This window comes from Mesoplodon densirostris, chromosome 13 (genome assembly GCF_025265405.1).
Source record: "Mesoplodon densirostris isolate mMesDen1 chromosome 13, mMesDen1 primary haplotype, whole genome shotgun sequence".
Taxonomy (NCBI): Eukaryota; Metazoa; Chordata; class Mammalia; order Artiodactyla; family Ziphiidae; genus Mesoplodon; species Mesoplodon densirostris.
This window is the reverse complement of record NC_082673.1, coordinates 15,784,286-15,804,317: the sequence shown is the minus strand read 5'-3', so window position 1 is coordinate 15,804,317 and position 20,032 is coordinate 15,784,286.

Below are 20,032 nucleotides of genomic sequence, written 5' to 3'. Positions count from 1 at the left end.
CCAAAAATGAGGAATTATTTAAAATATAATACATTGTTCAACAAATAGTTGAGGGCTTCTATATGCTAGGTGACAAAAATTAATTAGTGCACAAGACATATGATCTCTACATTCATGGAGTTGGAAAGATGTATGTTTCAGGAACTACTGCTGCATAAAAAAAATACTCCAAACTTTTGTAGCCTGAAACAGCAACATTTTTTTTTTCAATACTTACAGATCCTGTGAGTGAAGAATTTGGACAAGGCATGCAGGAATGGTTTCTCTCTTCTCCACGATGTCTGGGACCTCAGCTGGGAAACCTGGAGGTGACGACAACAGGAGAGTGGAATTGCCTACAGGCTCCTTCCCTGACACATCTGGGCTGGATGAATCAAAGACTAGGGCTTGTCGACCAGAGCGCCTACATGTAGCTTCTCCATATGACTTGGCTTCCTCCCAGCATGGCGGCCTCAGAGTAACTGGACTTCTCACATGTCATCCCAGGACTCCAAGCATGAGTATTCCAGCAAGCACATTACTTCTTATGACCAAGTCTTGGAAGTCCCACTGTAATCTATGTGTCAAAACAATCATAGGCCCATCCAATTTCAAGGGAAGAGAAATTAGACTCTCCTTCTGGATGTGGGGAGTAGCAAGGCACACTGTGGAAGAACATGTGAGGTGGAAAGAACTGTCATCTTTGGAAAATACAATTTGCTACAATGTAGTAGTGATAGTAGTGGTAAGAATGCTATTATTGGTAATTCTTAAATTATTTTTTAGGATGGCTAACACTTATAGAGTGTTTATTATGAGTTTCAGGGACTGTTTTGAGACTTTTACATGTCCTGACACATTTAATCTTCAAAACAGCCCTAGAGGGTAATGTTTTCATTGCTTTCTTACAAATAAAGACATCATTTCTTTTCTTAAGAAAAGAAATTATATGACTCGCCTAAGGTGATGCTGGTAGTGGGAGAGTCTGGATTTGAACCCTAACAGTCTGGTTCCAGAGCTCCCACTTGGAACACTGGTTAACAGCCATAATAATTCTGAGAAATAATATTATAGGTTATTATTTACTTGCTGTTTCTCTTTGCTTATTGACATTTCTAAAATGAGAGGAAAATAAAGGAATGTTTCCTTGAGGTTATTCTTGTGCTCTCATAGGTTTCTATATGCAGTGTTTCCCAAACTGGCCAGATCAGAAGAATCATCTGACAAACTTGTTTAAAAATACAGATTTGGGACGCCACCCCAGACCTACTGACTCAGAATTTTCAGGGAAGGGGCCTGGGTTGTATTTTTAGCAAACACTTAGAGTCAAGGAAGATTAGGAATCCCTAATATGTGGTGTATTAGATTTGAGTTCTCTCAAATCTGTGTGGCTTTTCTTTCTCCTTCCCTTTGCTGCAGCTATCAGAAACCGTTCAAACAAAAGAAACCACTCAACCATGTAACTAGTGATTTTATGTAATAAGGAAGAACTTGCCTCTTAAAGGCTGATAAACATTTGATAGCTAAAGGATTCCTGGCAGCCCTAAGACACAGTTTAGTGTCTCAGAGTTGTAGGAACTTCAGTAGTGTTTTCAATGAGGCAGGATACATGTGGGATGAGAGGTGTTGTCATCTTTGGAAAATACAGTGTAGTGGTGAGAACAGGCCATGGTTGGCAAATACTAGTGAACTATACAGGTCAAAGGAAGTAAATACTTACTACAATTATAAATGTGAATTGGTTATGTAATTTAATTTCCCAATCATTTGATAACACCTATTGTTATCTTGAAACATAAAATCTATAACGTTTTTACTCAGATCAGGAAAAAAAAACTGTGAAAGCAATTCAACTGCCACTCAAGGACATCATTTATCTTAAAATTACTTGGAGCAAGCATTTATATATCCACCGCTTTACAGACAAGCAAAAGCTAAGATAATTCAGCACCACCCAACAAGCTCTAATATGCTCTAACAAATGCTAAAGGAACTTCTCTAAGTGGGAAACACAAGAGAAGAAAAGGACCTACAACAACAAACCCAAAACAATTAAGAAAATGGTCATAGGAACATACATATCGATAATTACCTTAAACGTGAATGGATTAAATGCTCCAACCAGAAGACACAGGCTTGCTGAATGGATACAAAAACAAGACCCATATATATGTTGTCTACAAGGAACCCACTTCAGACCTAGGGACACATACAGATTGAAAGTGAGGGGATGGAAAAAGATATTCTATGCAAATGGAAATCAAAAGAAAGCTGGAGTAGGAATACTCGTATCAGATAAAATAGACTTTAAAATAAAGAATGTTACAAGAGACAAGGAAGGACACTACATAATGATCAAGGGATCAATCCAAGAAGAAGATATAACAATTATAAATATATATGCACCCAACATAGGAGCACCTCAATACATAAGGAAACTGCTAACAGCTATAAAAGAGGAAATTGACAGTAACACAATAATAGTGGGGGACTTTAACACTGCACTGACACCAATGGACAGATCATCCAAAATGAAAATAAGGAAACAGAAGCTTTAAATGACACAATAGACCAGATAGATTTAATTGATATTTATAGGACATTCCATCCAAACACAGCAGATTACACTTTCTTCTCAAGTGCGCACAGGACATTCTCCAGGATAGATCACATCTTGAGTCACAAATCAAGCCTCAGTAAATTTAAGAAAATTGAAATCATATCAAGCATCTTTTCTGACCACAATGCTATGAGATTAGAAATCAATTACAGGAAAAAAAATGTAAAAAACACAAACACATGGAGGCTAAACAATACGTTACTAAATAACCAAGAGATCACTGAAGGAATCAAAGAGGAAATAAAAAAATACCTAGAGACAAATGACAATGAAAACACGACGATCCAAAACCTTTGGGATGCAGCAAAAGCAGGTCTAAGAGGGAAGTTTACAGCTATACAAGCCTACCTCAAGAAACAAGAAGAATCTCACATAAACAATCTAACATTACACCTAACGAAACTAGAGAAAGAAGAACAAACAAAACCCAAAGTTAGCAGAAGGAAAGAAATCATAAAGATCAGAGCAGAAATAAATGAAATAGAAAAAAAGAAAACAATAGCAAAGATCAATAAAACTAAAAGCTGGTTCTTTGAGAAGATAAACAAAATTGATAAACCATTAGCCAGACTCATCAAGAAAAAGAGGGAGAGGACTCAAATCAATAATTAGAAATGAAAAAAAAGTTACAACAGACATCGCAGAAATACAAAGCATCCTAAGAGACTACTACAAGCAACTCTCTGCCAATAAAATGGGCAACCTGGAAGAAATGGGCAAATTCTTAGAAAGGTATAACCTTCCAAGACTGAACCAGGAAGAAACAGAAAATATGAACAGACCAATTACAAGCAATTAAATTGAAACTGTGATTAAAAATCTTCCAAGAAACAAAAGTCCAGAACCAGATGGCTTCACAGGTGAATTCTATCAAACATTTAGAGAAGAGCTAACACCTGTGCTTCTCAAACTCTTCCAAAAAATTGCAAAGGAAGGAACACTCCCAAACTCATTCTATGAGGCCACCATCACCCTGATACCAAAACCAGACAAAGATACTACAAAAAAGAAAATTACAGACCAATGTCACTGATGAATATAGATGCAAAAATCCTCAACAAAATACTAGCAAACAGAATCCAAAAGCACATTAAAAGGATCATACACCATGATCAAGTGGGATTTATCCCAGGGATGCAAGGACTCTTCAATATATGGAAATCAATCAATGTGATACACCATATTAACAAATTGAAGAATAAAATCCATATGATCATCTCAATAGAGGCAGAAAAGGCTTTTAACAAAATTTAACACCCACTTATGATAAAAACTCTCCAGAAAGTGGGCATAGAGGGAAACTACATCAACATAATAAAGGCCATATACAACAAACCCACAGCAAACATCATTCTCAATGGTGAAAAGCTGAAAGCATTTCCTCTAAATCAGGAACAAGACAAGGATGTCCACTCTCACCACTATTATTCAACATAGTTTTGGAAGTCCTAGCCACAGCAATCAGAGAAGAAAAAGAAATAAAAGGAATACAAATTGGAAAAGAAGAAGTGAAATTGTCACTGTTTGCAAATGACATGATACTATACATAGAATCCTAAAGATGCCACCAGAAAACTACTAGAGCTAATCAATGAATTTGGTAAAGTTGCAGGATACAAAATTAATGCACAGAAATCTCTTGCATTCCTATACACTAATGATGAAAAATATGAAAGAGAAATGTAGGAAAGACTCCCATTTACCACTGCAACAAAAAGAATAAAATACCTAGGAATAAACCTACCTAAGGAGACAAAAGACCTGTATGCAGAAAACTATAAGACACTGGTGAAAGAAATTAAGGATGATACAAACAGATGGAGAGATATACCATGTTCTTGGATTGGAAGAATCAATATTGTGAAAATGACCATACTACCCAAAGCAATCTACAGATTCAATGCAATCCCTGTCAAATTACCAATGGCATTTTTTATGGAACTAGAACAAAAAATCTTAAAATTTGTATGGAGACACAAAAGACCCTGAATAGCCAAAGCAGTCTTGAGGGAAAAAAAACAGAGCTGGAGGAATCAGACTCCCTGACTTCAGACTATACTACAAAGCTACAGTAATCAAGACAATATGGTACTGGCACAAAAACAGAAAGATAGATCAATGGAACAGGATAGAAAGCCCAGAGATAAACCCACGCACCTATGGTCAACTAATCTATGACAAAGGTGGCAAGGATATACAATGGAGAAAAGACAGTCTCTTCAATAAGTGGTGCTGGGAAAACTGGACAGCTACATGTAAAAGAATGAAATTAGAACACTCCCTAACACCATACACAAAAATAAACTAAAAATGGATTAGAGACCTAAATGTAAGACCAGACACTATGAAACTCTTAGAGGAAAACATAGGAAGAACACTCTTTGACATAAATCACAGCAAGATCTTTTTTGATACACCTCCTAGAGTAATGGAAATAAAAACAAAAATAAACAAATGGGACCTAATGAAACTTCAAAGCTTTTGCACAGCAAAGGAAACCATAAACAAGACGAAGAGACAACCCTCAGAATGGGAGAACATATTTGCAAACAAATCAATGGACAAAGGATTAATCTCCAAAATATATAAACAGCTCATGCAGCTCAATATTAAACAAACAAACAACCCAATCCAAAAATGGGCAGAAGACCTAAATAGACATTTCTCCAAAGAAGATATACAGATGGCCAAGAAGCACATGAAAAGCTGCTCAACATCACTAATTATTAGAGAAATGCAAATCAAAACTACAATGAGGTATCACCTCACACCATTTAGAATGGGCATCATCAGAAAATCTACAAACAACAAATGCTGGAGAGGGTGTGGAGAAAAGGGAACCCTCTTGCACTGTTGACGGCAATGTAAACTGATACAGCCACTACAGAGAACAGTATGGAGGTTTCTTAAAAAACTAAAAATAGGGCTTCCCTGGTGGCGCAGTGGTTGAGAGTCCGCCTGCTGATGCAGGGGACACGGGTTCGTGCCCCGGTCCGGGAAGATCCCACATGCCGCGGAGTGGCTGGGCCCGTGAGCCATGGCCGCTGAGCCTGCATGTCCGGAACCTGTGCTCCGCAGCGGGAGAGGCCACAACAGTGAGAGGCCCGCGTACCGCAAAAAAAAAAAAAAAAAAAAAAAAAAAAAGAAAAAGAAGAAAAAACTAAAAATATAATTACCATATGATCCAGCAATCCCACTACTGGGCATATAACCAGAGAAAACCATAATTCAAAAAGACACATGCACCCCAATGTTCATTACAGCACTATTTACAATAGCCAGGTCATGGAAGCAACCTAAATGCCCATTGATAGATGAATGGATAAAGAAGATGTGGTACATATATACAATGGAATATTACTCAGTCATAAAAAGGAACGAAACTGGGTCATTTGTTGAGACGTGGATGGATCTAGAGACTGTCATACAGAGTGAAGTAAGTCAGAAAGAGAAAAACAAATATCGTATATTAACGCATATATGTGGAACCTAGAAAAATGGTACAGATGAACCAGTTTGCAGGGCAGAAATTGAGACAGAGATGTAGAGAGCAAATGTATGGACACCAAGGCCGGAAAGCGGCGGGGGGTGGGGGTGTTGGTGTGATGAATTGGGCGATTGGGATTGACATGTATACACTGATGTGTATAAAATTGATGACTAAAAAGGAACCTGCTGTATAAAAAAATAAATAACATATAATTCAAAAATTAATAAAAATTTTTACAAAAGATAAATTGCACAGCCACATAGAATATAGAGTATTTGTCTGAAAGTCACCTAGCAAATTTTAAAAGTAATTTAATTCAACAAATATTTATTGTGCAAGTAGTATAGGTAGTATTTAGCCCCCAGTTTTTTAGAATTTACAATTTAGTTTAGAGGGGCAGGGCACACTAATATCCATGTAACAAGAAGAAGAGAAGAATTTATGCCTCTTTATTTAGCAAACACTCTCAAAGGGAAGAAATGGCTATTTTATCAAGAAAGTAGGTGTAGCCTTAACATTAAGCTATGACTATAATATTCTTCACTAAATTATGAAAATTGGGACTTCATCCAAAGAGGGTCAAGATTTCACCTCTAAGGTCATTCTAAAGCATAAACCTCAGAAACAATGTTATAATGAGGCTTCAGTGTATTTAGAATCCAAACTCTTCTAAAATTCACTTGGGAATCATTAAAATATTTACTTGAGTTCTTTTTTTCGCTTCCACCTTCACTAACTTGTAAGGTTAGATACCTAAATTCCCTCTTTGCCTCTGCTATGTATTCCCATCCTCTTCTCAAGGTAGATTTTCAAGTCCACTGATAATTCCATCATCAAATTCCCAATTATGGAAAAATGAACCACCAGCTTAGTCTAGGGCCTGAGCATCCAAACGCTGCAGGTTAAGGTTTTTTAAAGCTTTGTCTTCTCAAACTTCCTAAGACCACACTGAGACTTCTGTAATGAAAGTACTAGTAAGACAATGGACTTGAAGGCCACTTTAAGTATATTTTCAAGCCAATTCTCTTGGGTATGGTTTCCTCCACTATGAATTGAGGGTATCACCCACCTTACTCAGCTCTCAGGGTAGCTGTGAGGATCTTGGAACACAATGAATATAGGATAATTCACACTTGTGAACTGGAGAGGACTATCTGGAGGTAAGAGATTATTACTATACTCTGGAAACAAAATTCTTCTCCTCCCCGCCAAAAGTCTAGGAAACCCAAGCTGCTTTACCCATTTTTCTTCAGTGTATCAAGAATGCATCACTACTCAAGATGCCGTGCATGCAATCTGTCCTGCCAACATTTTTTTTTTTTTTTTTTTTTTTTTTTTTTTTTTTTTTTTTTTTTTGCGGTATGCGGGCCTCTCACTGTTATGGCCTCCCCCGTCGCGGAGCGCAGGCTCCGGACGCGCAGGCTCCGGACGCGCAGGCTCCGGACGCGCAGGCTCAGCGGCCATGGCTCACGGGCCCAGCCGCTCCGCGGCATATGGGATCCTCCCAGACCGGGGCACGAACCCGTATCCCCTGCATCGGCAGGCGGACTCTCAACCACTTGCGCCACCAGGGAGGCCCTGTCCTGCCAACATTTTTAAGTCTGCAGAACAAATATAAATGGATACGTGGATGGATTCCTGGCCTCAGTCCTATATAAATACAAACGTGCTCTATTCATGATGATTTATATGTAACCAAGACATCCCACACATTTCCTTATAAGAAGGGTTAATTGTGGGCTATTAAAGATACACAGTGATCAAGTAGCCTGCATCACTCTACTATGAGGGTTTAGAGAGCTGCACAAAGTCACATTTGGCAATGTTGATTTAACACCTCATAAAAAATCTAACTCTTTAGAAAAGCACTCTGGTCTTCAGGCTGGGGACACAGTGAGAAGAGTTTAAAATAGGCCAGTTAGCCAACTTTTTTTTTTAAACGTAAAAGCTTGTCCAGAGCATGATACAACAGACTTTTAAATGTTCAAAGAAAATTGAGAGTACTTTGTCAATGTACCAAGACGACTAGTGACTTTTCTCATCAAACTACATTTTAATTCCGTATTTTTTATATGTTCTACAGAAGATTAGGGTGATGTTTTCAATTGCTGGGTTTCATTAAATAAAAAGTTTAAAATATACCTACCTTAAAAGTAGAATAATAACTTTAGGATTAATATCTTTGCTCTATTGGCCATGTTATATTTTCAAAACAGTTTTCTATTATTAAATAAGACAACACTGAAATATCATATGTGTCCAGAGAGCCTCTAGAACATTATTATGTGAAGAAATTATACCTTCCTCTTTAGATTACACATTTTGGCAAAACAGAAAACTGAGTAATTGGTTAACTGAACATTTTCCCAAAATTCATTTTCTTGAGTATATTTCCAAAGACCATATGGACAGAATAATAGCTGAGATGGTTTTTCCATTTAATCTTTTATCTGTTTCTTTAGGAATAAGAGTCATAGTAAATACATCAAAGTAACTGAATATTTTACATTAGAAACCTGATTTTCTTTAAAGAATTGTATTTGTATTTCCCAGTTCTTGGAACTGAAGACCACTCTCATCCTAGTGTCTGGTACCATAAGTACATGTCCCTCCTGCCACAGAACACGGCTTGTTTGGTGACTCGGAAGCCAATGTGAAGGCAACAGATCTCTTGGGAAGAATAATGTAAGGAGGAGCCTAGTCAGTGTGGCCAGGGGAGTATGGATTAATGGGAACTGGAAGGTCGTGGTTGCCTAGAGACGAGGTCCACTCCTTAATACCGTCACAAATCCTCTGAATTCCTTTCTCTTTCTCGCTCAACTCTTGAATAGATCCTTGGCCTCTGCAAACAAAGAGCTCCAGTCGCAATTCTATGAATCATTTGCTCCATAGTGTTGGGTATGTTAACGTCCCTGATGCTTAGATGATTTGCCTTTAAAAATAGAGACCTAGCTCTTCCCACCTCTGACATCTGTAGCAAGCTCCAAATCCAAGAACTACTTAGCTTCTAAATGATGGTTTGTCAAGATGCCCCCCCGCAAAATATATATTCATATCACAGAGAGTAAAGTATTAAACATTTAAGAATCTCTACTGAAATAAGAAAATTAAAGGAATAAAATAAGAAGAATGTCAACGGCCAATCCATAAAGATGACCTTGCCTTAGTTACCCTTAACATCATAATACACATTCTCAATTCTACTGCTCCCAATAAATTAAAAAAAAAAGTTTTAGATTTCTTAGGCTAGATCACATAAAATTGCCAATACTTAACCATTTTGACATACAATAATGATTTTAATAACACCCCAGACACAAGAATATTTGGACTAAACATGAAATTTTGAGCTAATAAGCTACTCTTCCACATCTAAGTATATTAAGTTTTTTAAAGTTTTAAATGAACAGTAGTGTTAAAAATTTTTTCAATGTTGTTACATTTTTTTTTTCTGGTTCTAGTAAGAGCCACAATGACAATTTTGAGTGGTTCTTTTAGGATAGAATTTCCTGTATTTTCCACTCAGTGATATGAAATCACAGGACAGCTCTAAATTTCACATGGGTCACATAGCACAGAGCAGGTAGACCTTCGGAATACTGAAATTCTCACTGTCAGCAGGGAGAAGCAGATCACACTTAGAATAATAAATATCATTTCTAAAAAACTCTCAGCTGATTGTGAAAGAAGGTAACTAAAACACTGTTTATGTAATTAAGTGTTTATTTGGTGCTCAGAGAGAGGTAGTTTGCTACAAGCAAATACCTCGAATGTGTTTGACTACCAGATTCCATTCCCTGTGCAAATAGCACATTGTGCTCCCACATCTGTATTCCCAGAACACACTGTGCAGACTTCCTGCCTCATAACATAGTAACTCGTTTCCTTCTGTCCCCTCTCTTGAACCTGAGGGCTCCTGATGCAGGAATGAACCCTTATCTACCTTTGTACCCTTAGCCCAATGCCTGACACATAGTAGGTGCTCAACAATTTTGGATGAAAAGTCTCAATTATTCCCATAGAAATAGAATTGGAAAACAGACTGATTCCAAAAAGTTTTTAGAATTAGAATCAACAGGACTTGACAAACCCTTGGAAGTAGGGAATAAGGGACAGGAAAAAGCCAAGGATAAGTCAGATTTCCAGCTTGGTAAGGCATAAATTCAAGAATAGTCGGGAGGCAGGGACATAGTTTGGACAAATTGCGTCCACAATATGGGTAGGCCAACCAGAAGAAAAATAAATAGCAAGAAGATGGAAAACTACCTTGGAAGAGAATTCAGGACTACACAGATTCGATTTTGGCATCTCCCATACACAAGTCACTGTTGGGTACCTGGATGAAAATAAGGTCACCCAGGGTGAGAGCAGAGGATGAGGAGAAGAGAGGGATAAGAACAAGAACTTAAGGCAATGCCTGTGTTTGAGCCAGGCTAAGTGAAACAAACAGGAGAGGTAAGAGAGACTTACCTCAATGACACAGTGTAATGAATATAAGAGCTGGGTTGGGAAGTGATAGCAAATTCTATGGAGAGGGCAGGCAGAATAAACGGACCCAGAGAAGATAGAGTTACCTAATAAGAGAGGATTGATACTGTTCAAGGGACTTAATTTAGTAGAATAGAGCAGGAAAGCACATTTGCAGGGGATTAAGAAATGAGAGTGATTGTCAGAATTCAGGCTTAAAAGCAAGGACTTTTGGATATGAATAGACTGTTGGAAAGCTGGGGTCAATGGGAGGCTTTTTTCCATAAGGGAGATTGGACTTGTTTGTGAGGCTAATGGGAGAAAGGCAGCAGAGGGAAGATCATGTCTTTTACTTTGATTTTGAATATCTAGTTCGATTTTATGCAGTAACTTTTATGGTGCTTTATTGGATGGATAGTAGAGGTAGCTTTTAATTTGGAAGTCTTTTTCAAAAACACCCGAGGACATTTGCAAAGAAACATTCAAGTGCACATCTTCTTAGTTTAAGGCGTCACAAGAGTTGAAAGGATGGAAATTTCATGGACTAATTTTAGCTAATTGGTGAATGTAATTGTCCAGCAATAGAGTCAAAGACCATTATGTAGCTACTGTTCATTAGTGAACCAGGATCAGTCCTTCAGTAGCTCTCATCTATTTGAGAGCTGACTAGCAAGCTAACGCGTTTCCTTGCCAAGCAGTGCTCCTGTTGAGTGCAATGGTGAATACAAGAGCTCTGGAATCAGCCTGCCATGCGTTCTTGGAGCAAACTGATAATGGTCTGTATGTCTCAGTTTCCTTATGAATAAAATAGGGCGGGCTTCCCTGGTGGTGCAGTGGTTGAGAGTCCGCCTGCCGATGCAGGGGACACGGGTTCGTGCCCAAGTCCGGGAAGATCCCACATGCCGCCGAGCGGCTGGGCCTGTGAGCCATGGCCGCTGAGCCTGCGCGTCCGGAGCCTGTGCTCCACAAGGGGAGAGGCCACAGCAGTGAGAGGCCCGAGTACCACAAAAAAATAAATAAATAAATAAATAAATAATAAATAAAATAGGGCTATTGAGAGTACCTATTTCACAGAGCTATTATGAAGGTTATATAAGTTAATACATATAAAATAAAGCTCAGAACAATAGCAGATAGATAGGAAATGCTCAATAAATTCACTATCCTCTTGCATACATTTCATAACACACACGGAAATTTGATTCTTATGATGATAATCTCGGGTTCCATTCTCTCCCATTTATGGCCTCCTTAACTAGGATGATGTTCATGGATTATTTTTCCAGGAGCGACAGAGGATTTTCCTGGAGCCCCATTCTCTCTAGAGTGGTCCTCCTTCTGAACCACGGCGATTATTGGCAAATCAAGAAGACAGGCATTGTTAGAGATACAGCCTGTGGTATTTTTCGCCTTCAAAACAGCCTAGGCCATATGGGAACTGAAGCTTGGTCTCATTAGTGCCATGTTTACAACCGGCCCAGCTAACCAAGCCAGGCATGTAGTGCCTTGCAGATTTTGAACTCTCTGAAAAATGTCAACTTGAAAAATGTCAACACCAAGAAAAGGTGTTAAGAACTACTGAACTTAACCATTATTTCCATTAGTCCAAGCATTAGACCAAGGCAGGTCCTGAGAAGTCTAGTCTGAACCTAGGACTAGACTTCGTCCTAGGTTTCTGTTAGCACATGGTTGGCATTCAATAAATGCCCTCTGGGTTGACCGATCGTTGAGGCTAAATTCCTAAGCACGTGTAATAAAAATAGTAACCTGCCTAAAGATCAAAATAACAGTAAGTAGAAGGTATGTCAGTATTTTATATGACTTTGCCTAGCCAGTTAAGAACCAGGTGTTCAAAGCTTTAACTATCACTATATACACGGTTCAGAACAGATTTTTATATGTGCTTCCCTGAAGGTAAAGTACTTAGCCTTCTGAGTCAACTTTACAGCCTCCTTCTGCTTTCACCTTAATGGGTAACATCCGTCCACAAATTTGTAACATCAGTGGATTCTAATAATGACTGGGGAGAATTCCATTCCTATTTGAAGGTTAAGACATTTTAAACTTCATTTCAGAGTGTGGCTTCATCTAAAAGTTAATCAACTTCAACCTTAAAGATTTAACAAAAACATAAAAGAATAGCTCTGAGATCAACCTGTGTTCCACTAAAAACTCTAAGGGAAAGTGAAGAGGTTGATCTCTTTATTGGATCCAGCACGGGGAGGCAGCTACTCAACCAACCCCCTGGAGTGAACCTCCACCAACCACACCAGGGAGGAAAATTTCTCAGGCAGCCTCCCGTATGGCTTATAAAGGAATAAAGACCATGACCCTGGATGTTTTGGTCTTCATAATACCTATAGATCAATCCTTGCGGTAAACACTAATCAATATTAAGAGCTAGATTTCCTTAGCATTTCATTTCAGGCTCTTTGTCCTGCTTTGTCTCCTGAATAAAGATGATGGAGAATCATTTCCAAGGATTCCACTAAAATTCTACAGACTCAGGTCTCTTAACCAGTCAAATCCTTCTTTATTTTTCCCCATCTATAAAATACTTTATTGACAGCACCTGGAGGAATAGACAGTCACTAAATGGAAGAAAAAGGTATTTCTCACTTGCATCTTACATAGAAAAAAAAAATATATGTGTATTCTCATTTTTAGAAAGTGAGTACAAAAGAAAAGCGTTGTGTAGTCTCATCAAAATAATTTAGGTGTTTAACAAACTTGAAATCCAACCAGCTACTACTGAGCAGTGAGATGGCTTGGATGATAAGCTCCTTCCTCTTGGGCTGTAGAAACATGTGGACTGTAGCTGTCTATCACAGATCTGAATGATATTCAGCTGAACAATTTGATAAGGTCATTTAATTTTATCTTATGTTTATATTCTCAAGTGGGTATGTTTTGATTGGAAAACATGATCTGAAACTTAGACATTTCCTCCCAAGAAAGTGTTTCAGGATTACGTTTTCCAATCTAAATTTCATTCACAAAAAGGCTAAATTTGTGTTATCTTTTATGGTTTCTTTTATTCAGAAAATCATCTCCTTTTCTTTGTTTTTATCCTACTGCCTAACAAATATCCTCCCATCCCTGCTAATTTTGCCTGACTTTATACCTTTACAGCTCTGCTCATTCTTCAAGAGCTGATTACCCATTGTGTACCAGGCCTTGTGCCAGAGCTGAGAAATCAAATATTTCCTGCCATGATCTCTGCCTTCACAAAACTCATTTCCTACTATTCAGGCAATGTGTTACCCCCATTATTTATAACTTGGGTTACTCCACTTACTTTCTTTACGTCTTTGGAAGCTCCCACGGCCTCTCCATTAGGTATCTATCTTGGAACTTTTTTCTCCCTGCCAAAAATTCTTTGACCCTCACACAATTTTAGGGCAGGTATCCTATGTCTGTATTATATCACACCTTCCTCTTGTAAGAGCGATTTCTCTCAAAACTTTTAGCTTTGAGCATTATCTTCTTTTTCTAATCCTTTCCATTTCTTGGTAATCTTACAAAGGCCAACTTTATGTGTATGTTCTAGAATACTTCAGCTTCCGTTTTTGTGTACTAACACTTTGCCTGCTTTTCTCTTTATAGAAACCTTTACTCTTCTCCCCTACTCCCCACACTCTCTGCAATCCTTTCAATTCTAAATTATCCTTCACTGATTCTGGATACAAGAAATTGACACAAGAAAACCAATTTTGAGATGGGTAACGTATCCATTCACATCACAAAATATGAGGTTCAGAGGGAAATAAAAAAGCCTATTACAATTCTGATTATTTTTTAAAGCAAAGTAAATTTCACAAAAATTACCAACTTGAGAATTCTCAAAACTGAAAGCCTATTTAATTCATACATTTAATATTGTAAGCATGCACCCACTCGACCAAAAACAAACTATGCTGCTGAGAAACTTTGGAAAAGAAAATTAAGTGCTTCCATTCTTTGAGTGACTGGGCTGTATTGCCAAGAGGCATTGAGTTTGATTCAATGGCAAGTTGCATCACTACCAAGTCAAGGTATATATACCTCTCCTCTAGGAGGCCCTCCCATTAGCCCTACCTTGGGAGCATCTGGACCAGATCCAAGTTACCCTGAATTCCAAAGGTACCTCTCTCAATCCCGATGCTTCAGAAATATAAGGTATCATTTGGTGCTTCAGAGCTTTCTGCTAAACTAGCAATAATACCCCCTTAGAGTTGAGACTGCTTTCTGAACATTTCAGAACCTGCCTTCTAGATTACTACACACTGATATGCATGACAAGTGCTCTTTGTGCCTCTCCTTCTCCATCACTCCCTCCATCCCACCACGCCCTCGATCCCCACTCCCTCCTACCTCTTTACCTCCAAGCCTTCTTGGAGATAGTGGATTTGACTAACACCAACTGAATCCAAGGAATTCAAACAATAAACAGAACAACATTGCAAGTGTAATAAGTTTACTGTAATGAACTGATTAGCAGTTCAAAATGTTAACACTGGAAGATGTATTCAGATGTGTTTCTCTAAAATGTACACATATATTATTGATCTCCTCCACACCATCCCCATCGTTTCTGCATCATTTATGGGAGCCATAAAAGGCGTACCTGCTCTTACTAGAGAATGGACTTGAGAACACGGGGAGGGGGAAGGGTAAGCTGGGACAAAGTGAGAGAGTGGCATGGACATATATACACTACCAAACGTAAAATAGATAGCTAGTGGGAAGCAGCCGCATAGCACAGGGAGATCAGCTCGGTGCTTTGTGACCACCTAGAGGGGTGGGATAGGGAGAGTGGGAGGGAGACTCAAGAGGGAAGAGATATGGGGATATATGTATATGTATAACTGATTCACTTTGTTATAAAGCAGAAACTAATACACCATTGTAAAGCAATTATGCTCCAATAAAGATGTTAAAAAAAAAAGGCGTACCTGCTCCATCCCATTCATTCTTCCTCCTGACCATTCCTATTCCCTGGCATCGGCCTGAGCTGAAATGCCAAAATTCCACATATAGCACTTACTGAAAGGCCTTGTGTAAGGCCACACAAATTACACTGATAGTTTGCTGGATCACTTGTAAATTCAGTTATTCCAGTATAATGCTAGGCCCACAGTATACCTACAATACATTGTTATTAACTAATTACAAAACCTCCCAGACATCTAAGAATTAAGTGGCTCCATTAAGTAAAAATTGGACATTTAGGAGTTTAACAGATATGTGCTTTTTCTCAAGGAAACTGAGACCCACTAAAATTGGCATTTCATTAAGTATAACTAAACCCTTATTTAATTTTCAGGACTTTCCCAGCCCATTGGTTGTATGACTAGAAAACAAAGAGCATGTGACCAATGAATGCTAGGGCATTTATTAGATGTTGGACTTCAACCTTCCTTAAAATTCCCTGTTTAAATGTTAATGCCATTGTGAAATTTATTACTAGTGGTGGAAACGACCCCCATAAATTACTTGAGGCTTGGCTAATTGAAATATATGATGCAGGTATCGTATCTGTAATGTATTTGATTCAAGAAAGGTAGCTGTGTTTTGTATCAAACTGGATTTGGCAGTGCACAGAGGGCTTACAAATCTCTGGTGTCAGACTTGCGCTAAAGCACCATTTGTTTTGGGAAGATTTGAAGAACATGAGTGAGTAAGAAAGAGTAGGTCCAGATGTTCTGCTTTAACCCAGGTGTGGCTCAGTTGGCCTGTTTTGTGATGAGGCATTTTCCAGAGCACAGGAAGCAACACCTGTATGAGATTACACACAGATTTAAACCCTTTACCAAGTGGACTGCCTTCTGTCTGGTCTCTTCCTAATTGCAGTGTCTTAGATCTCGGGTGGAATTGGCCAAACATACAGACTTTGTTTGCTACTTACTACTAGATTGAAAAATATAAAAAGCTCAGTTGCAGTTTGATCGTCTTAAATAAGGAAGATCAACTACCAATATAATGACATCAGAGTTGAGAGCACTGAAAAGATTAAAGCTCACCAAATTAATAATTAACCCAAGCCTTTTTATTGCTATTATATCATTTCACTCAAAAACAAGACAAACAAACCGAAGACAAGCATATTTCCTACACAAACTCAATACCAAATCAGAATAATGCTGGAAAAAAAAAAAAAGGATCACTAAGCATCCGTGATGCTGTGTAGGTATTCAACAGGTTTTGGCTGTAAATTGGTTTGGTGTGTGTAGATGACTTTTGGCTACCTTATTAAAGGAAAATTCTTCTAGTAAAAATACACAGCACCCTTTTTTTATATAGTAAACAGATGTCAGCCTTTCACTGTAAAGTATTTTTAATTCAGTAGATGTCAAATATTACTTTAACAGACAGTTCCTGTCTACAAAGAATACTTGCTATTTGTAAGATAAAATAATGACTCAAAAGTTTGGTTTTTTTTTTAAACAGCTATTGAGGCATCATTAAAATAAATGACTTTGAAAATCTAGTCTTAGTACTTTAAGGATGATTTCTACGCATTAAAATTTCTCTAGTGTATGATTTTGCAGTGATAAAATCTTTGCCGTTAGATGTGTTTATCTGATCAAACAACCCTCCCGTAAGTCTGCTGAGCTTTCATAAACTGCTGATTCCTCTTTAGTTACTACAGGCTGTAAGTGCTGCATGACAGAAAGCACAGGGCAGATGACCAAATCAAGACAGTAGAGCTATTTCTGAAGCCCAAAGTATTTGGGTTTAAGACTTCTGTAACATCTTACGGAAAAACCCGAGCGAAATTTTTGGCCAACCCACTATGTGCCAAGGACTGCAAAGGAAATAGTCTTTTCATTATTGAGCATCTTACCATTAGATGTTTTTTGATCGAGTTCATGTCTATGTATATTGTTTATAAGGAAATCCTAAGTCAAAATTAGTTGCTACACACTAAAAGTATTTAATTCGAGTAGTATGGTACAAACCTGGATGGTTTCATGGACTCAGAAGCATCTTTGTAGCATGGCCCCCCAAAGTGAACCACTTTGCAAGTTCTCATGTCCAGCTAACAGCATCAAACTCCTCCACCTACGTTTGCATACCAATCCTCAGTTTACAGAGTGAGTCCTGTGGTGTTTTATCCTCCTAACCTCCAAACTGATCAGCTCCTGTGACAAAGGAAAGACCTGTCTGCAGCTGGTAATTAGCGGACCCAGGTCTTAAATGCAGTGAAAATAAAAAAGCACTTTTCCTGGGCTTCCCTGGTGGCGCAGTGGTTGAGAGTCTGCCTGCCGATGCAGGGGACATGGTTTTGTGTCCCAGTCCGGCAAGATCCCACATGCCACAGAGCGGCTGGGCCCGTGAGCCATGGCTGCTGAGCCTGCGCGTCCGTAGCCTGTGCTCTGCAATAGGAGAAGCCACAACAGTGAAAGGCTCGCGTACCACACACACACACACAAAAAACACCTTTCCTACTCTCTGACTAGAAATGTTTTTTTTTTTAAATATCTTTATTGGAGTATAATTGTTTTACAATGGTGTGTTAGTTTCCGCTTTATAATAAAGTGAATCAGCCATACATATACATATATCCCCATATCCCCTCTCTCTTGCCTCTCTCTCCTACCCACCTTATCCCAACCTTCCAGGTGGTCACAAAGCACCAAAATGATCTCCCTGTGCTATGCTGCTGCTTCCCACTAGCTATCTATTTTACATTTGGTAGTGTATATATGTCCATGCCACTCTCTTACTTCGTCCCAGCTTAACCTTCCCATTGCCCATGTCCTCAAGTCCATTCTCTACATCTGCATCTTTATTCCTGTCCTGCCCCTAGGTTTATTAGAACCAATTTTTTAAATATTCCGTATATATGTGTTAGCACACAGTATTTGTTTTTCTTTCTGGCTTAATTCACTCTGTATGACAGACTCTAAGTCCATCCACCTAACTACAGTTAACTCAATATTGTTTCTTGTTATGGCTGAGTAATATTCCATTGTATATATGTGCAACATCTTCTTTATCCGTTCATCTGTCGATGGACCCCCAGGTTGCTTCCCTGCCCTGGCCATTGTAAAAAGAGCTGCAGTGAACATTGTGATACATGACTCTTTTTGAATTATGGTTTTCTCAGGGTATATGCCCAGTAGTCAGATTGCTAGGTCGTATGGTAGTTCTACTTTTAGTTTTTTAAGGAACCTCCATACTGTTCTCCATAGTGGCTGTATCAATTTACATTCCCACCAACAGTGCAAGAGGGTTCCCTTTTCTCCACACCCTCTCCAGCATTCATTGTTTGTAGATTTTTTATGATGGTCATTCTGACTGGGGTGAGGTGATATCTCACTGTAGTTTTGCTTTGCATTTCTCTAATGATTATTGATGTTGAGCATCCTTTCATGTGTTTGTTGGCAATCTGTACATCTTCTTGGGAGAAAAGTCTACTTAGGTCTTCCCATTTTTGGATTGGGTTGTTCGTTTTTTTGATATTGAGATGCATGAGCTGCTTGTAAATTTTGGAGATTAGTCCTTTGTCAATTGTTTCATTTGCAAATATTTTCTCCCATTCTTTGGGAGAAAGTGCTGTCTTTTTGTCTTGTTTATGGTTTCCTTTGCTGTGCAAAATCTTTTTAAGTTTCATTAGGTCTCATTTGTTTATTTTTGTTTTTATTTCCATTTCTCTAGGACAGTGATCAAAAAGGATCTTGGGCGGAGATCACCTTCCTCCCCACGGATACACCAGAAATACAGCTACACGTGGAACAACTCCTACAGAACACCTACTGAACGCTGGCAGAAGACCCCAGACCTCCCAAAAGGCAAGAAACTCCCCACATACCTGGGTAGAGCAAAGCAGAGAGATTCCCGCACAGAGGATCGGTGCCGAGCGGCACTCACCAGCCAGAGAGGCTTGTCTGTTCGCCCGCCGGGGCGGGTGGCGCTGGAAGCTGAGGCTCGGGCTTCGGTCAGAGCGTAGGGAGAGGACTGGGGCTGGCGGCAAGAACTCAGCCTGAAGGGGGCTAATGTGCCACAGCTAGCCAGGAGGGAGTCCGGGAAAACTTTGGAGCTGCCGAAGAGGCAAGAGACTTTTTCTTCCCTCTTGGTTTCCTGGTGCGCAAGGAGAGGGGATTAAGAGCGCTGCTTAAAGGAGCTCCACAGACGGGCGCGAGTCGCGGCTGAAAGCGCGGAGCCCAGTGACGGGTGTGGGACGCTGGGTCTGCTGCTGCTGCCGCCAAGAAGCCTGTGTGTGAGCGCAGGTCACTGTCCACACCGCCCTTCCAGGAGCCTGTGCAACCCGCCACTGCCAGGGTCCAGGGATCCAGGGGCGGCTTCCCTGGGAGAACGCACGGCGCGCCTCGGGCTAGTGCAATGTCACGCCGACCTCTGCTGCTGCAGGCTCGCCCCGCACTCCGTGCCCCTCCCTCCCGCCCGGCCTGAGTGAGCCAGAGTCCCCGAAGAGGCTGCTCCTTTAACCCTGTCCTGTCTGAGCGAAGAACAGACGCCCTCCGGCGACCTAC